We start from the raw sequence: 18,586 nt of genomic DNA on the forward strand, positions 1-18,586 counted from the left end.
ACTGGGTAGGTTTAGACTGGATAGTAGGATTTTTTTTTTCCCAAGAGTGGTCAGGCATTGGAATGAGCTGCCCAAGAAGGTGGTGGAGTCACCAACCCTGGATGTGTTTAAGTGCCATCTGGATGTGGTGCTTGGAGACACGGTTTAGGGTGAACCTTGTAGAGTTATTGGTTGGACTGGGTGGTCCTGAAGTTCTTTTCCAATCTCAATGTTTCTGTGAGCTCAGGAGACTGAGACCTGAGTCTGTATTCCGCATAGAGCACGAAAAAAGGAGTGGAAGAAAAAAAATTAAAACCTAACAAAAAAAAACACAAGAGAGATTTTCCTCCTTATGAAGCAGAGGCCTTTTATCTCTCACTGTGTTTCTTCACTGGTCTCTGACAGAAACAGCATCAAGGCTGAGCCTTCTTCTGGCAGGAAAAATGCCAATGGGCGATAGCCCTGCACAGCTCCCAGGCCTGCACGAGCAGTATGGCTACAGAGATGTTACATCAAGCTTTAATATGTGCTCAGCTCTCAGGACTTACAGCTTCTATTCTCTGCTTAGCACTTCTTTACCAGCTTTTCTGTTTGTTCTCTTTAGATCCTCACTTCACTGAATGCCTACTCCAGTCTGTGAGATATCCACTCACACTCATGTACATGCTCCATTCTGTCATCCTCTTCCCTAAGAACATTCCTGTACAGTTACTGTGTCACTGCATATTGTCCCATTTTATGCAAAGGGCAGCAAGAGTCTTCTTCTACAGTCCTTATACATCAGCTACTATGAGCAATCAACTGAAATAAAACAGATGAAATTCAGCTGCAAAAGGAAGATTGTACACAAAGAAAAAAACCTGTCAGCCAGTCTTTCAGGTGTGCATGACTGCAAACTCACTTGACAGCAGCACAGACCTCCAGTTAAAAGCTGTGTCTATTTATATGTTATTTGCACTGCAGCTTCTCTGTGGATTTCAGGGGCAAAAGAGTATTTTGATGAGGCACCTCTTCCTGGTTTTCTGTTTTGGTTTGCTAGTGAAGCAAAAAAAGAGCACTGAAAATGCTCTATTAAGGTTGCTTTATTTTGCACGACCACATGCCAAAGTGTTTAGTAAAAAGGTTGTTGTACCTGCAAGAGCCAAGTTATCAGGGAGTACCAATTTATGGAGAATGGAACAAACACATTCCTATTTGATAACTGAAACAGTGGTTATGAACTGAGGCATTTGGTTTACTTCAGAGCTACTGGACACCTGTTTCCTCTTTAATTTAAGAGTACCAATGCTCAGTCTTTGCCCAGTCTTTCACCTGCTTTGCTTTCCACATGCAACAACCACACAGCACCCGATGCTGGCTTGCATTCTAAGTATGGATGTGACAGACTCTTTCAGAAAACACCTTGGCAATATGTGTTTCCAGCAACTTCTCAAAACAGGGATCAGAAAATATATTTGCCAGGTCTGCAGGTGTAGTTAAATTCTCATTGTGCACACCTGGTTGGTAGACCAACTTATAAGCAATATAACATGACTGCATTAGACAGTGAAATGCATGAAGCTCTGCCTATGCAGCTATAGACATCTATACATTTAGATCAGATTTTCTCCATTCCCCTTGCAGCTCAGTTCATTGAAGTAAACATTTCAGAACAGGGCAAGTACTTTGGATGTCTCAGGGCCAACAGAGACATCTTGCCCCAGCAACATAGGCTTTACTTGTGGTGCCTAGCATTCCATGGCAGGCTCACATGGAGCAAAGGAAACTCTAAAGTCTCCAGAGAGCCAAGCTCCTGCAGCCTGTAAGGTGACAGAGAGGGGAGGCAAGGAGCTGGCCCAAAGCCAGGCCCTGCTGGGCTTCTGGCTGGAGCCTGGCTGTTAGGCTGCTGCCCCCCCGCCCCCAGCTCCCTCCTGAACCTTGACCGTCTTCCCAGCTCCCAGCCCAGGTGTGAACTGCACCTGGTAAAGCATTAACTTTGTTCTGTGCTAACAAAACAGGAGCTGCCTGGGTGCACCTGTTTGTGCAAGGTTACTGGCACCGCAAGGCCATCGGAGCATACCCAAGGAAAAGTCCAACTATGCCAAGGGGTAAATTCTCAGCTGGTAGTGCAGCTGAGTGAAATAAAACACAGTCCAATTTTCTTATGTCAATTAGCCTTTGTTGTGGTGGATTTCTTCTTGCAACCCCTGAGGTCTCTTGCTTGGTTCAATTTACAGTCCTTGATGTAATGTGTTATCTATTAGACTTTCAAAATTGAATTTCCTAATGCTTTTGAAGGTTAAATTCTCCTGGGTTTTTCTTACATCCTCTTACACACAAATTGTGACCCTGCCTTACTGTGCATTCTCAAGTCACAGAATCACAGAACTGTCAGGGTTGGAAGGGACCTCAAGGATCATCCAGTTCTAGCCCCCATGCTATTGTCAGGAACACTTTCCATTGCATCAGGTCACCCAGAGCCCTGTCCAGCCTGGCCCTAAAAATCTTCCAGGGATGTGGTTTTCACCACCTTCCTGGACAACCTGTTCCAGTGTCTCACCATCTTCAGAAAATCAGTCTCAGTTCCTAAGATATCTGCCACAGTTTCAATACCACTATCTCAGAAATCAGGTAATACCTGCTGACTCCTCTCAAAAAGCCAAGATGTACTTTATGACTGCCTAAATGTAATTCATGAAGCAAAAAGAGGCAACAAATCCTTCTCGCAACCCAAATATGAAGGTAGAACTAACAACTTCCATCTCAAGCACTAGAATTTGTTTCTCTTACTATCATGCATAGAAAGAAAGATCATAGGAATGTCATAGAAGATATCCATGTTCCTGACAGGAAGAGTGAGGTTCACAACCAACTTCCATAGCACCCAAATTCAACTGTCCATGAACACAGAGTTTTAAATGAACTAAGTGTTAGTGTAATAATGGCAGGTCTGGCCAGGACTCTGCCTCCATAGATGTTGTACAGCTACCTAGCAGAAAAGTCAATGCTCAGTGCAGGAGAAAGACAGAAACCAAAGATATTTGGGGCACTTTCCCATGCTGGAGCTGAAGGCAGCCTAAGTCAAGGAAAAGGTGAGAAAAAAGCCATGGAGGGACCTGGAGGGAGGAACACACAATGTACTGGGTGGCGACAACGTGCCAAGAGCAGGAGGGGGAATGCAGAAAGGCTACCCATACAGGCTACGTGTTCACCCTTCCCTATCAAGCAAAGCACAAGTGGAGCATCTCTTGACCATATTCAGAGCACCCAGGGGAGAGATACTCCTTAATACTCTACTTACTATTAAACAATAAAGCCACTGTGACCATGCACCACCATGTATTTTTTGCTCCTGAATGACAGTTTAGGTGATACCGTTTGAGCTGTGCATTTACAGTGATCAAACAACACACTGAGCACCTCCCCACTGCAGACCATCATTGCAAGAACCTTTGCTGGAGCCCTCTATCAGCTTCTAGGTGTTTTTTTTTCCAACCTTCTGGAGAAAGTTCATTATCATGAGTTAACAGCAAGTTGTCTCCATACATAGGAGAGGTTATCTCTAGCTTTAAGAACTTACATATTACCAGAAGCACTAAATAACAAAATAGAAGGATGTAAAAGACTCAGCCAAGGTCAGCAGCAGTAATTAACACTACTGATATACCCTCTTCTGCAATGACTGGATAGGAGCCCACAAGCTGATACTCATTAAACACTGTGGTACATTTCCCACAGGTGTGAGCACTCACAGCAGTTTGACTTTGTGATCCTTCCAGGTGCAGTGTTGTGGAGCTAGGTAACATAAACATCAAGGAACATACAAATAACTACGCAAGAAGAAGAGTCAGCTTGATGAAAGTCCAGATATCTCATTCTGTCCTTCTATATCTTTATTGACAATCTGGACCAGAGGATTGAGTCCAGCATCAGTGAGTTTGCAGATGACACCAAGCTAGGAGCAGATGTCAATCTGTTGGATGATAGGAGAGCCCTGCAGAGGGACCTGGACAGGCTGGATGGGTGGGCAGAGGCCAATGGGATGAGATTGAACAAGGCCAAGTGCAGGGTTCTGCACTCTGGCCACAATAACCCCAAGCAGCACTGCAGGCTGGGGACAGAGTGGCTGGAAATCAGCCAGGCAGAGAGGGACCTGGGGGTGCTGGTAGAGAGTAGCTGAAGATGAGCCAGCAGTGTGCCCAGGAAAGCCAATGGCATCCTGGCTTGTATCAGGAACAGTATGGTCAGTAGGACAATGGAGGGTATTTTTCCCCTGTGCTCAGCACCGATCAGGTCACACCTTGAGTACTCTGTCCAGTTCTGGGCTCCTCAATTCAAGAGAGACATTGAGATGCTGGAATGTGTCCAGAGAAGGGTGACAAAGCTGGTGAGGGGCCTGGAAAACAAGTCCTTTGAGGAGAGTCTGCAGGAGCTGTGGTTGTTTAGCCTGGAGAAGAGGAGGCTCAGATATGACCTCATTGCTCTCTACAGCTACCTGAAGGGAGGCTGTAGCCAGGTGGGGTTGGCCTCTTCTGCCAGGCAAGCAGCAACAGAACAAAGGGATACAACCTCTAATTGTGCTGGGGGATGTCTAGGCTGGATGTTAGGAGGGAAGTCTTCCCAGAGAGAGTGACTGCCATTGAAATGGGCTGTCCAGGGAGGTGGTGGAGTTGCCGTCCCTGGAGGTGTTCAAGAAAAGCCTGGATGAGGCATTCAGTGCCATGGTCTAGCTGATTTGACAGGGCTGGGTGCTAGGTTGGACTGAATGAGCTTGGAGGTCTCTTTCAACCTAGCTGATTCTATGATTTTATGACTTCATTTGAAGGCAAGGAGGAGGACTGTTTGACCTTTGGTATGCGAGTGTATTTTAGGTTAACAATCTGTTTTCTCTTGCACTGTTTTGTTTGGCATTGGTGGAACACCCACACCAACACACATGCTTAGAAGCAGTTCAGTGAGGCAAATGTTACTCTAAAGTGTTTGTTTTGGTATGGCACAGTTTATGATCCAGGACAGCCAAACTGAAAAGGCTACTAGAACAATATTGCTGAGTGCCATAAAAATAGACAAGAACAAAGCGATTAAGTGAGAGGGCTACATCTAGTTAAGAAACAGCCTACAGGCTCCGTGAAAGTAAAGTAGGGTAGAGTTTCTCATCTGCTGTCAAAAAGCATTACTTGAGCACTGCAGAAACACACCAACACCACAACTTGCATGAATGAGGGGAAATTCACCCCCTGCACTGCTGCAAAGTGCATGACATGCCTGACAAGAAAGAATTGTCTGTGTCTCAAACGTATCCCTTTTGCTCACTTGCAGAACACTGGTCAAAAGACACTGGGACTGCTCCTAGCTGTGCAATACCTGGTAAAAACGGCTTCTGTTAGGGTTCTGCAAGGCCATCTTAAGTACAAACAACATATATTTACAAGTGCTAGTTGTTGATATTGATTAGTTTCCTTTAGAAGCTGATCTGCAAATGATTCTGTTGCTCATCATTCTCTCAGGCAGTTCACAGCACTATGTGATGAGTGTATGTAGCTCTATGATGTTGTTGTTTACAGTGAAAAGTATTTCCCAGATAAAGATACCAAATTAGAGAAGTGAAAAGTATAATTTTTGTTGGTTTCCCCCCCACACCCAGGGAAGCTGCTCAGAACTTCCACGGTGGTGAACAGACCCTGCTGTGCAGCAAAAGCAGCAGTTTAAGTAAGCTTCAGAGAGCTGAAATTTCTGACTTAACCACATCTGAGATGCTCACATCTAACATACCAGTATAGCACTATTTCTCTACTAGCAATGCAAATTTTGCTTCAAAATGATAGTGGATCAACAAACTTCTGTAATACCCATAACTGCAAAGCCCTGTCTTGCCCTTGCTTTTTCACTCATACTGAGATATATATCTGGTACTCACCAAAGTCAATGAGGGGTTGGAGAGAATTTTCAGGACTGCCTGTCTTAATAGAAACTTTCAGTTTCAAGCAAAACAGAGCAGAGATTTCACAACACACACACACGCTTTCACCCTCAGAGTCAGTCTGTGCCACAGCCTCACCATGATCACAGAATCAACCAGGTTGGAAGAGACCTACAAGATTATCCAGTTCAACCTAGCACCCAGCCCTGCCCAATGAACTAGACCATGGCACTAAGTGCCTCATCCAGGCTTTTCTTGAACACCTCCAGGCACAGCGACTCCACTACCTCCTGGACAGCCCATTCCAACGCCAATCACTTTCTCTGTGAAGAACTTCTTCCTAACATCCAGCCTAGACCTACCCCAGCACAACTTAAGACTGTCTCCTTGTTCTGTTGCTGGTTGCCTGGCAGAAGAGACCAACCCCCACCTTGCCTACAGCCTCAGCTTTTGTCCTGATGCACATTCCCTGATGTCAACAGCCAACCTTTGGAGCCTTTGCCAACGGGCAAGAACCTCCTTCAGAGAAACGAGTGGTGGAACTAAACAGGCACCATGATAGTCCAAAGCTCTAGCAAAAAAGTGCTCCTTACAAGTTACTCAGGGATTGCAAAACCTTCAGAGTCCACAAATCTGCTAGAAAAGCAGCTCAGCCATACTGGAATACCCTGTTTCAGAACTCCTCTTGGCTGAGATATTTGCCAAGTGGGAAGGTGGGCTACTGTATAACATAGTGATCCCATATTCCAAAGGAGTCCTTGAATAAGCACAGTGTATTATTTAGAGCATGTTCTAATGCAACTGTGTCAGCGTGGTCTCCACATGGACTGGAACACATCCCAGTGTCACAGTGTGGTAGTTTGGAGCTAACACTTCTGGACATTTTTAAAAGAAAGTAAACAGAAAAAAGGATTTGTTATAGAAGGAAAAGGATAGATAAGTCTATATAATTTAATTAGTTTGCTGGACTAGTATAGAATCTGTTGCACAAACCTTTCTGTTCTCTGTCTCTTCCTGCCACCTCCTCCTCTTGTCCCCTACACTGGCTGATCTTGTATGGCTACACTAACTTTGTCTGAGTAGATAACCGTGGGACTTAGCTCTCTTCTCTGGAGGGGAGAAGGTGGTGGCTATTAGCCCCTTCTGAGTTTGTCCAGGGTGGGGATCTTTGGATCTTTGTGTTATTTCTAAATTGTAAATAATTGTAAATTCATATTGTACATAAGCATTGTATTGTATGCTTTTAGATTTTAGTTCTGCTGTAAATACATAGCTTTATCTTACTTCCAAACCTTCTGAGCTAGTGTAGTGATTTGACCTGGGGGGGTGTGGGTAATTTTAACCCCACCACACACTGCATTTCAAGTTGCTGGAAGATAAAACCAATGTATGCTGGACAACATACATGAACGGTTTCAACTGACCCATGTGCTTGACCTGAACTGTTTTCCAGGTCTACAAGAAACAACCTGTAGGCATGTTCCGTGCATGTGCTAGGGCCATTGTCACTCTGAAATTCAAGAAGTATATATCACAGTGAATACACATGCTACACTGACTGCCTCTGTAATGATTTGCACTAGGAGGTACCCAGCAAGAATCTGGGTGACCCTCTGACAACTTATCAGTCCAATGTCACAGTACCAGGGGGGTCTCTAAGTAAGTATCCTGTTGCAACGAATTACTTTGTCAAAATGCAATAATTTCCCCTTGGAGCAAGCCCTGTTCTCAGTGACACCCAGCAGCCCATAAATGGGTACCAACTACAGGTACAAAGTTGTCTATGAGCAGGCAAGGTGGCTGAGAACATCTCTTACATGAAGGAAGGAAATGCTCAGGAACATTGCATGTAACACAGAACCCCCTTCAAGCCTATTCATTCTCATTCCAGTTGTCCTGGTATGCTTCCTGCAGCAATGTTTTTTATGCCTTTGCTTCCAGCTGGTTTTCACTGAGTCCCACTTATCAGACCATTAGTTAATTTGAGCAAATGAAATGACCTGTTGACAGAATAGCTGTTTATTTCACTCATTCCACTAAAAGCTTTCATGCATCAGCTCTTTCCGCCTTTCTCCATTGCTTCCTTTAGAGGCAATAATTTATAACGTGAAAGTCATTGTGTTTGGTAACAGTAGGCAGCCAGATGGTTGGGTTTTGCTTCCTATAGCTAGGAAGCTAGTTTGAAAAAAAAAAAAAAGGAGGCTGAGGGGAGACCTCAACACTGTCTACAGCTACCTGAAAGGAGGTTGTGCCAGGGTTTGTGCTGGTCTCTTCTCACAGGTAAATAGTGGCAGAACAAGAGGGAATGGCCTCAAGTTGCAACTGAGTAAGTTTAGACTAGATATGAGGATTTTTTTTTCCCCAGCAAGAGTGGTCAAGCTTTGGAATGAGTTGCCCAGGGAGGTGGTGGAGCCACCCCAATCCTGAATGTGTTTAAAAGTTGCTTGGATGTGGTGCTTGGGAATATGGTTTAGGGTGAACATTGTAGAGATATCAGTTCGATTTGGTGGTCCTGAAGCTCTTTGCCAATCTGAATGTTCCTGTGATTCTGTGAACTCAGGAGACTGAGACCTGAGTTTGTATTCCACATAGAACATGAAAAGGGGAAGAGGGGAAAAAAATTGAAAGCAAACAAAAAAAAAAAAAAAAAACACCACCAAACAAGAAAGACATTAATCCTGGATGTGTTTAAAAACTGTTTGGATGTGGCACTTGGGGATATGGTTTAGGGTGCACCTTGTAGAGCAGGGATACTGGCTGGACTTGGTGATTCTGAGGGGTTTTTCCAACCAGAATGTTTCAGTGATTCTATGGAAATAGATCAACTCCTGTTGTAAAGGTTCAAGAGTCAATAATATTCCTAAGTACACAGGAGCATGACGACTTCTAGAAGCCTGTGGCCAAAAGAGAAATTGTTTTTAAAATATCACCATTTTTTCTACCAGTATCATCTAGTTTCACTGAGCTTGCTTGGATAACTTCTCACCAGATTGCTTATTTGTTTTAAACTAACATTACAAACCATGTACAAACTGAAATATGATGCCTAAGAACAAACACTGAGAGGCTTTCAGGCTTTAAAACATGTGCATGGTATTTAAAAAAAAATATTCCAGTAAAATGTTATTGCTACATTTGCACTGGAGAGTCACAAATGTGAAGAGCAGGACTTAATGAAATATTTGGAGACAGAGCCCCCATAATCCCACAATGTAGATGTCTTGGGATCTTTGCTTGACACAGCAACACGAATCTGATCCCAAGAACAGGCAGAGAAGATTGTGCCCCTGGAGCCCAGCTTCTGATTTAAGGTCTCTCTTTACCCCCCCAAGTTAAAGCCAATTAGTACATTCCAATGTTGCTCTGTGATGCAAGACCAACGTGTGCTAAGTGGGGCCCTTGGAGAATTGTTTCCAAATGGTCCTCCTCGTCCCAGTTCAAATGCCAGTGTAGACACAGCCTCACAAACGTGCATGCAATTGCTCAGCAGTTCCTCTCCATCTATCTTTATAAGGAACACAAACTCCTGTCCAGACAGACAAAACCACTTACATGGTCATTAAAGGGACCTTAATTGCTTTTGAATTAACAGCAGTCAATACAATTATGCATTTTGATCAGAATTCTAAGTGAACCTTGAGGTGGTCTGATGACAACTGAAATCATTCCAGTATCACTCCAGTGACATGCCCCATGCCCTTCTGTCAGCTGATCTGAAACACGACACAGCACAAGTAATGTACAGTTGTTCACAGCACTTGTCACTGAAATGTGTTCAACAAAAGGCATTAATCTCTCCTAACTTTTAGCCTCACTTTCCATAAGTTAGAGAAGAATGAATAAAAGATGCTCCATACTTCTGCTCCTTTTTTTCCACATGGTTTTCTACACAGAGTATCAGTTTTGCAGCCTTCTGATTGAAAGCAAACGCCACTCAAATCTTGCAATTTGCAGGTGCTTAAAACAACCTACAGTCCACTTACTGCAGTTTATAACTAGAATGATTTGCCCTACAGATTACAGAGAAGGAATCTTGTGTGGAAAGAAAAGAATTAACTGTGTTTCTTTAAGATCTATTTCTCTAGAGCAGATTTGACAAACAGGAAAATCATTCTGAATTCAAGAGCTGCCTTAGTGTGCTCTGCAATGTTTTAAGAAGCATTCTTTGCTTGCTCTCTTATCCCCTTTCTCTTGTCAGCACTTCATGATCCTATGAGTGAAATCAAAGAAATAAAACCACACCACCAATGCACAGGCAGTTCCCTAGCAGCCCTCTTGGAGGTTCAGAGGGCTCTGAATCCAACGGCCCCACTTCCAACTGATTTTACACTCTGTTACACTCATTCCCAAACACTCATCAGCACACAAGCAGTAGCAGACAATCATGTCCATGACTTGAGGAGATACAAATACAAGGAAAAAAGGTTCTGCTTGTCATCTGCACAAGAAGTCTCAATATGTGTGATTTCCACACATACCTACCCCCTTTTAATTGGGAAGAGGGGCATACTAAGCCTTCAGGAGATGAGATGAAATTAAAACATTACTTCTATGCCTACATAACACAGCTTCACTTCTCTCATACTACATACACACAAGCAACATGGAATTTGATATATATTTTGTATTACAAGAGCAGAAATTATTTGTTTTCAATTAAGTTATGGATTACCTGCATGACCCAATGCAATTTCCAAAGCTGTTTGTAAAACAAATATGGGTTCAGTTAAAAGATAAATAAACATTTCTATAACTCTCCTTCTCTGGAGAGGCAACTGCATAGATGTTAGGAAGCAGTAAGGGGAAAAAAGATCATAGAATTGTCAGGGCTGAAAGGGACCTCAAGGATTAATCTAGTTCCAACCCCAATGCCAAGGGCAGGGACACCTCAACTAGATCAAGTTTCTCGGAGAATAATGTTGTTGGTCATATACAGTGTAATCTTGTGCTTAAGTGTTCAATATAGAAAACACACATTAGAAAGTGCTTAATCCACAAGTGTTTGAGCCAGCTACAGTGGGTGCTCTGAATGGCTTTAAAAGAACAAGCTACACCCAGTGCCTTTGCACAGCCTCAATAACTGAGTTTCAAAGTCAGACAGACCCTTCTACCAAACTGTTTTCACAGCCAACACTCAGTGCTGAAAAAGATTAGAACAACAAGGCATGGCTTTCATCTGACATCCTGATTCTGAGAAAAGGAATATCAAGGGGGTTCAGTGGTCTTTTGTGGAAACCATTTTTCACCCCAGTCAGTGGAAAAGGAGAAGGAAGGATGATTTAGCTTATAAACGTCCCTAATTCCCAAGCAGAGATTCCACCTAATTATTTGAAGTGGCTAAAGACTTCTGACACTGAAAATTATGCCTACACAAATGTAACTATTATTTTCTCCCATTACCACAAAGTCCAAACCCAAGCTTAAAGGGTATCTGTGTCTTCAGATATCCCAGTGTAGCTGAAGAATTCCTCTCTGCCCCATCACCTCAAGCTGCTCCCAACAGGTTAGCCTTGAGGTATTCACACAGTAACCGAGAAACTTGCTCTGAACACAAAAAAAGAGTTCCAGAGTATTGCATAATTTCCTAAGGCTTTTGTAAATACAAACTATGATACCCACAGAGCCCTTTATCACCTTGAATAAACAAGCAGTATTTAATGCATACCAGAGTATAGGTGAGGGCTAGATAGGGTAAACTTACACCTGTGCAAAGAAGTCAAGACCTGTCTGCCTGCCCAGTTCATCTGATCATAAGACCTGCATTGGATTCTAGGTGAATTCATTTATGAGAAGAGAGAGAATTCACCAGTACTGCCCAAAGCCAGCAGCAGTCCCTTGTTACCTCACCCCATAGCCCCTTGTTACCTCACTCTGAAACCCCTGCACATCCATCTGATTTCTCACAAACCTTTCTGCATTCAAGTTTTTGAATGGAGATGGTTAATAAGCAAATACATAGAATCATGCAGGTTGGAAGAGGCCTCCAAGCTCATACAGTACAACCTAGAACCCAGTCTTGTCCAATCAACTAGACCATGGCACTAAGTGCCTCATCCAGGCCTTGCTTGAACACCTCCAGGCACAGCAACACCACCATCTCCCTGGGCAGTCCATTCCAATGGCAAATCACTCTCTCTGGGAAGAACTTCCTCCTAACATCCAGTCCATACCTCCCTTGGCACAATTTGAGACTGCGTCCCCTTGTTCTGTTGCTGGGTGCCTGGGAGAAGAGACCAACCCCTACCCAGCTACAGCTTCCCTTCAGGTAGTCATAGGCAGCAATGAGGTCACCTCTGATCACGCCTTCTCTTCTTCTGGATAAACAACCCCAGCTCCCTCAGCCTCTCCTCACAGGGCTTCCATACAGCACTTCTGCCATGACAAGCTTGTTTTAGAGAATTAACCTCCCACATCAACTAGGCAGATGAATGTTTTGCAAAAGCCAATATGAAATGGAAAGGAGAAGCCACACAGAGTGACCAAGAACAGCTTAGAGATATGCTGCTCTTTTTCATTCAGGCACAGTAAAGTTCAAGTTTTGAAACTAGGTGTTTTTGATGTCTCCTTCTCCAACTCTGTGTAAGAAAAAGAGAGACCCTACTGTGAATTTCTGTGCTTTTCTGTTTTGCTTTTGTTGGGTTATGTCTGGCTTCTTTCATGGGTATCGGGGTTTTTTTGTGTGTGGTTTTTGGTTTCTTTTTATTTGGGGAGTTTTTGGGTGGTTTGGTTTGATTTGTTTTGTTCTGGCTTTGGGTGGGGGATTTTTGGGTGTTTTTGTTGTTTGTAAGCATTGCTTGGCAGAAGTTTCAGCTTTCCAAAGGGGTAGGCTGGTCTTCTGAGCAACCAGCATACACAGACTCAGAGCCCAAGAGCAACCCCAAATAACATACCAATTTGTCTGTAGCCTTGGTAATAGCACAGGTGATACTGCCCAGATTAAAAAAAACCCAGACATGGCTTCCTAAGGGAAAACTAAGAGTGAGAAGCTTCTTTAGGAGCTGAGACCAGCTGTCTATTTTATTTTATTTTTAATTTAAAGGCTAACTCAAACTTCATACTCACACAACTCTTAACTGTCTTCAAGTTGCAGACCCTCACATGTAACTTACCATGCAGAGCACTAAAACCTTACTCTTACTTTCTGGATCAAAGCTCTGCGGTGGCTCCTGCCTGCTTGTTTCAATATCCTCTGCGACAGCACTGGGAGGATACACAGCACAAGAGCAGACAGAGGACTCAAACAAGTTCAAACACATGCCTCAGAGAATCCAAAAAAGGAAGTAAAACCAAGCCAAACAAATGAATCACCCCAAAAACATTTGGATCAGTAAACCCCAAAAGTAAAAAAAAAAAAAAAACAAACGAATAATTTTGCACAAATTTTCTACATTTTCCTGTTTGGGTTTCTCCCAAGAGGGAAATCTCTACCAGGATTTCCCAAGCCGCAATGGATCCAGTTTCAGGTGTTCATTGAATGCTACCTCACTGTATCTACAAGACTGAGAAGTTTTTTTCCGACCCCAGCTCTTCCCAGTGCCCTTTTTAGGCCTCTCCAGTAACAAAAAGCAGCTTTCCCAGCCCTGGACCCATGTAGTACCCTGTCGGCACAGTGAAGGAAATGGAATCACAGAATCAACCAGGTTGGAAGAGACCTCTAAGCTCATCCAGTCCAACCTATCACCCAGCCCTGTCCAATCAACTAGTCCATGATGCACCTTAACCTGTTTGCAGAAACACAGTGAAACACAACATAAAACAGAAGCAAACCCAGCAGTTACCTGACCATGTCTGCAGAGAAGAGCTCACATTCAAGAAGCCAGAACCACGAAGCAGCAACCAGAACGAGAATCCTCCCACGTTGCAATGTGAACTTCAGGCATATAATACTTTGCTCCAGTTAGCACTTTGGTTTTGAAGCTGGCATGACTGCAGCATGGTATGAATAACAGCAGAAGGTTCAACTGAATCCGTGACACATGCTCTCAGATAACCCAAGGCAAAGCAAGGTGTCCAGGTTCAGCACAGATCTATCTGAAATGGGAAGGATTATTGTATTGCTCCACTATCTCAATGTGAATGTCAATTAAAAGTGGCAGCATTCCTCAATCCAAGCAGTCAGAATCCAGCATCAATACTGATCTAGTCATCAAGTGTATTAAGCATCACATTTCAACAAACTCTGGAGATTTTCCTTTAGTAAGTTTTTTTAATACAGACATGCAAAGTAGTGGACTTAAACTCAGTGAAAATCTGGAATCTAAGCCTCAAAATTCAGATGTAGAGCTGCCAGGTCAATCACTGGCCACTTTCCCAGCTGTTATGCAGAAATGTCTTAGTTTGAAGCTGTTTCTCAGAAGTGCATCTGCTGCACTTTTATTTTTTTTAAAGTGAAAGACTGACATGTGGATAAAAACACCTCAATTAAGTAGATGTAAAAGATGGATAAGAACTGGAGTATGACATTTTCCTTTTCCTTTCCAGCTAAGAATTCTGCGTTCCCAAAGTCTTCTTTTCTCAGGCAGAGGTTAATATAAATCAACAGTAAATGCATGTTTGACAACTATTCCTGCCAATTTCACTTGAAGTTTGTGGCTCCTATTCTGAACCAAAAGAAGGGTGTGGGGGCCTGAAAGATTATGCATTTTTATCCACTTCAATCTTCTGTTCCAGAACATGCTTCCCCTTTCCATATAAAAACCTTGTCTTTGTCCCATCTTTCAACCATTATCAAGGCAGCCATTTGCAGAGCACTAAGAGAGAAGAAACTTATTTTTCAGTAAGCATCACTTCTGCACTGAAACACATGGGAATCAGGCCACAGTTGTTTCTGAACAAGAGGAGGCATAGGAGGCTGAGGCATAGGAGCTTCCTTGGCTTCACATGGAATAAATTTTTCACTGTGAGGGTAACAGAGCACTGGAACAGGCTGCCCAGGGAGGTTGTGGAGTCTCCTTCTTTGGAGATATTCAAGAACATTCCAGTGTGATCTGGTAGAGGTGATCCTGCTCTTGCAGGGGGGCTGGACCAGATGATCTTTTAAGGTCCTCTCCAGCTCCTGACATTCTATGATTCTATCACTGGGTGGACCCATCTAGGTCAAAAAATGCCCAGTGTTAAAACACAGAGCATCAAAGGTGTAAGGCAGCAATTTCTCCCACTCATTCAGGTCTTTCCAAAAGAGCGTTACTGTGCCATCCTAGCTGGGCTCACTACTATCTCAGAAATTCTGACTTCTGTAAGACACAAGATGAGGGAAAGCATCATCTGATACTTACATTTTCATCCTGTAGTCTGTTGCCAGTGACTAAGTCCCTCTTGCTCTTCTGAAGAGGTTTCAGCATCTACAAAATTTAAATGGAAAGAAGTCTGGATTTAACTAAAGCAAATTCAGTCTCCTATGGCTCATGAGAAAAAGCATCATTGACAATGTCATGGCTGAATAAAACATCAGGAATGCAACACATTATGGTTGAAATGACACAGAAGCAAGATTGCTTGGAGCAGAGCTTAGTACTAACTGGCTGGGGTTTTAGTAATAAAGAGGGAATTGGGACAGAAAAAGCACAGCACCACCCTCCCTTACTGCCCCAAATAAAATCTAGCAAAACTATTCCTGTGTCATATCTGATAAATGAAACATTTGTTCATTTAGAGATACATTTCTAGAAACATATCATTGTTTTACCATAACAACAATGTCTCTAACAGCCTAAAAAAGTGATTTTGAAAGTCCCTGGGATGGGTGAGGGCAGAAACAAAGCAGGAGCTTTTACTGTTACACTCAACCTCCGTGAAAGCCTTTGTTTTAAATACATGTTATAACTCTATGTACTGCTATTGGGTAAAGAATAAAAGCAGGTATCCTTGTTAAATCTGAATCACAAAGAAAGCAGAAATAGGTTCAGGGAACTCAGAGATAAACCTTTATAAATTCAGAAAGCAAGAGGCTTAGGGAGAACAAAGAGTTTAACACATATCCTGAATTCTACAATTCCATGGTCCTGGAAGCATCCCCCAACACCTAACCAAGTATTTCCTGAGGTAGGGACAAAGAGCTGCTTGGAAGTATTTCCACTTTTTTTTTTTTAAACCAGCAAGGATTTCATCCTTTATTTCCTGCATAAATGTGAATGTTATTTCTTAGAGCCTAGGTCTTTTTTTGTTTAATCACCCTTTGGGATGTGCATCCTCTGCCTTGTTCTCCCGTCTCTGTCTTTTGTCTAGGGGCTTGCCCACCCTTTACCCTACAGGAAATGTTCTGCTAAGGCACTTAGAGCAGTACGAAAGGTCACATGAATATTCTAAAGACTGCCTTAAACCAGGCTCATTTTGATTCCTGGCTGACCTGCCACAAGGAACTGCAAGCTTCTGCAGACATATTTGTAGTGAACTGGTTTCAAGAATGACTAAGTCAGACTGACTTGAACGAATGCAGCATAAAGACTGGCAAGCTTCTGAAAATGTAGCTGTGCATCAAATGAGTTTTTTTAAGTGCCAGTTATACATGGCACCCATCTGAACAGGGCCACGTGTTCCCCAGTGTCATGGCTTAAAGTGGGGCAAATTATTCTTTCACCTCTTCTAAAAGGGACAAAAGAAAACCACTTACACTCAGGATTGGAAAATTTAAATGGAAACACAATTCACATATCAGAATCACAGAATTGTCAGGGCTGGAAGGGACCTGAAGGATCATCACACTGGATCAGGTTGCTCAGAGCCACATCCAGCCTCAAGCTGCATCAGGGGAAATTTAGGCTGGAGGTGAGGAGAAAGTTCTTCACTGAGAGAGTCACTGGACACTGGAATGGGCTGCCCGGGGAGGTGGTGGAGTCACCGTCCCTGGGGCTGTTCAAGGCAGGGTTGGACGTGGCACTTGGTGCCATGGTCTAGCCTTGAGCTCTGTGGTAAAGGGTTGGACTTGATGATCTGTGAGGTCTCTTCCAACCTTGTTGATACTGTGATACCTCCAGGGATAAGGCTTCCATCACCTCCACGGGCAACCTGTTCCAGTGTCTCAGCACCCTCATAGTGAAGAACTTCTTCCTGACATCCAATCTGAATCTACCCACTACTAGTTTCACTCCATTCCCCCCAGTCCTACCTGATACCCTGAAAAGTCCCTCACCAGCTTTCCTGCAGACACCCTTCAGATACTGGAAGGCCACAATAAGGTCTCCTTGGAATCTTCTCCTCTCCAAACCAAACAGCCCCAACTCTCTCAGTCTGTCTTCACAGCAGAGAAGCTGCAGCCCCCTGATTATCCTCAAGGCCTTTCTCTGGACACATTCTTTCTTGTAAAGTGGTTCCAGAACTGGACACAGTGCTCCAGGTGAGGTCTCACCAGAGTGAAGCAGATTAGAATCCCCTCCCTCACCCTGCTGCCCACACTTCTCTTGCTGCAACCCTGGCTCTGGTTTGCTCTCTGAGCTGCCAGCACACACTGCTGGCTCATGGTGAGCTTCTCATCCACCAGCACCCCCAAGCCCCTCTCAGAGCTGCAATGTTACAGCGCAAAGCATACAAAATACCAAGAAATCCACAGTCTGGGCTTAACACAGAAGCTCATTAAGCCAAAGCTTCAGACAAACCTGCTGCCAACACCCCCAGGCTTCCATGCCCCTACTCCCTACCCCTCCATTTGTGGCAGAAAATGCAGCCTGGCAACGCCAGGCCCCAATTAGGCCTCTTTGGGCCTAAGCGGCAGCTTCGCCAAGGTCAGCCAGGCCTCACTCCTCCAGCAGGGAGATAACAACCTGCTCTTCCTTCCCGAGAGCAGACAGGGAGGGAAAACAACAAGAATCCCATCTTGCAGCCAGTTTTGTACAGGGATGTAGGAGTTATGGGTATAAAACACCTTATCTGGTCCTCCTCGGGGACAATCGGGACCTCTGGAGGTCTTTGCTTTTGGCTCCTGAAGGGCTAAATCCCCTCTCTGAGGGACACAGGCTCACAGAACGGCTTGGGGCGGAAGGGACCTCCAAAGGTCATCTAGTCCAACCTCCTTGCAGAGACATCAAGGATTGCAAGTTGGGCTCCTCAGTTCAAGAGAGATGTTGAGGTGCTGGAAGGTGTCCAGAGAAGGGCAATAAAGCTGGTGAGGGTCCTGGAGCACAGCCCTGTGAGGAGAGGCTGAGGGAGCTGGGGGTGTGCAGCCTGCAGCAGAGGAGGCTCAGGGCAGAGTTCATTGCTGTCTGCAGCTACCTGAAGGGAGGCTGTAGCCAGGTGGGGTTGGGCTCTTCTGCCAGGCAAGCAGCAACAGAACAAGGGGACACAGTGTGAAGTTGTGGCAGGGGAGGTCTAGGCTGGATGTTAGGAAGAAGTTGTTGGCAGAGAGAGTGATTGGCATTGGAATGGGCTGCCCAGGGAGGTGGTGGAGTTGCTGTGCCTGGAGGTGTTGAAGCAAAGCCTGGCTGGGGCACTGAGTGCCATGGTCTGGTTGACTGGATAGGGCTGAGGGATAGGTTGGACTGGATGAGCTTGGAGGTCTCTTCCAACCTGGTTGATTCTGTGATTCTAAGCTGGGAGCTCTTCCACATGCAAGGAGGAATAGGGCAGGGAAAGGAAGGTCTTCAACTTTCTGACTCTTAAAGACATAAGCTTTAAACTACCACACCCAGGAGGATGCAGCAGTTACAAGCACACCCTGTGAGCATTTCTCTGTGGCCAGTCCCCCAGAGATTTGTCTCTGCCCGCCACAGCAGCAGG

General features: G+C 44.2%; 1 protein-coding gene across 7 annotated transcripts in view; it reads right to left on the minus strand.

Moving 5' to 3' along the window:
- Window positions 1–18,586, minus strand: part of BMP3 (bone morphogenetic protein 3) — a 157,336-nt gene that overhangs the window by 119,799 nt on the left and 18,951 nt on the right. For 5 of the 7 annotated variants that reach the window (XR_010303643.1, XR_010303641.1, XR_010303642.1 and 2 more), the window contains exons 2-3: window positions 15,154–15,219; window positions 13,657–13,909 (exon numbers count right to left, since the gene is read on the minus strand). The gene's annotated coding sequence lies outside the window, so the exon portion shown is untranslated. The remainder of the gene's footprint in view (window positions 1–13,656; window positions 13,910–15,153; window positions 15,220–18,586) is intronic. The other 2 variants (XM_064149637.1, XM_064149638.1) reach the window with 1 other exon arrangement.

Source organism: Pogoniulus pusillus, chromosome 10, assembly GCF_015220805.1.
Source record: "Pogoniulus pusillus isolate bPogPus1 chromosome 10, bPogPus1.pri, whole genome shotgun sequence".
Taxonomy (NCBI): Eukaryota; Metazoa; Chordata; class Aves; order Piciformes; family Lybiidae; genus Pogoniulus; species Pogoniulus pusillus.